Below are 617 nucleotides of genomic sequence, written 5' to 3'. Positions count from 1 at the left end.
ACCACAGAAGGTCAAGCCACAGATTTCTGCCTGGTGTACTGGACTCGCAAACAGTTTTCGGATCAACTCGTTTGTGCGCAAATCAATCAGGTACATACACGATCCCTACGAGAACAAATAAATACTATAAATCAGTACGAGGGGTGTAAAATAACTCGCTGAGTCGTATATTCCAATAATTTTAATTGCAATGTTTTTCTGCGATGTCTCGGACCTACTACGAACCATACTCGATGTCGTACCGACCAATCGATAAATGAACAGGTAAGTCACTAGTGTAGTCGGTATATACTTAAATAGTGATCTGATATCTGTTCAAAGGGTAAATGGTTGAGACATTACGCGTAAAAAATGACTAGTTCTAAAAATCTAAACGACCAGTTTAAAATGTGCACATTAGCTAAATATCCGTAACAAATATCGAGGGACAATGATGCTAGTTCTTTCTGTACTTAAGTTGATGTTAATACTTAACAAATGCATGTACATAACCCCTTGGTCGTCCAAAAATACAATAGTTCACGACTCAATTTAACTGGCAAGTGATCCAACCTTCCACTAAATAGTATGGTAGAACCCGACAACGTCCTAATGTCAGCATGGAATCACCTCGAAAA

The sequence above is a fragment of the Phytophthora parasitica genome, assembly GCF_000247585.1.
Source record: "Phytophthora parasitica INRA-310 unplaced genomic scaffold supercont2.3, whole genome shotgun sequence".
Classification (NCBI taxonomy): domain Eukaryota; phylum Oomycota; class Peronosporomycetes; order Peronosporales; family Peronosporaceae; genus Phytophthora; species Phytophthora nicotianae.
This window is presented reverse-complemented; position numbering follows the sequence as displayed.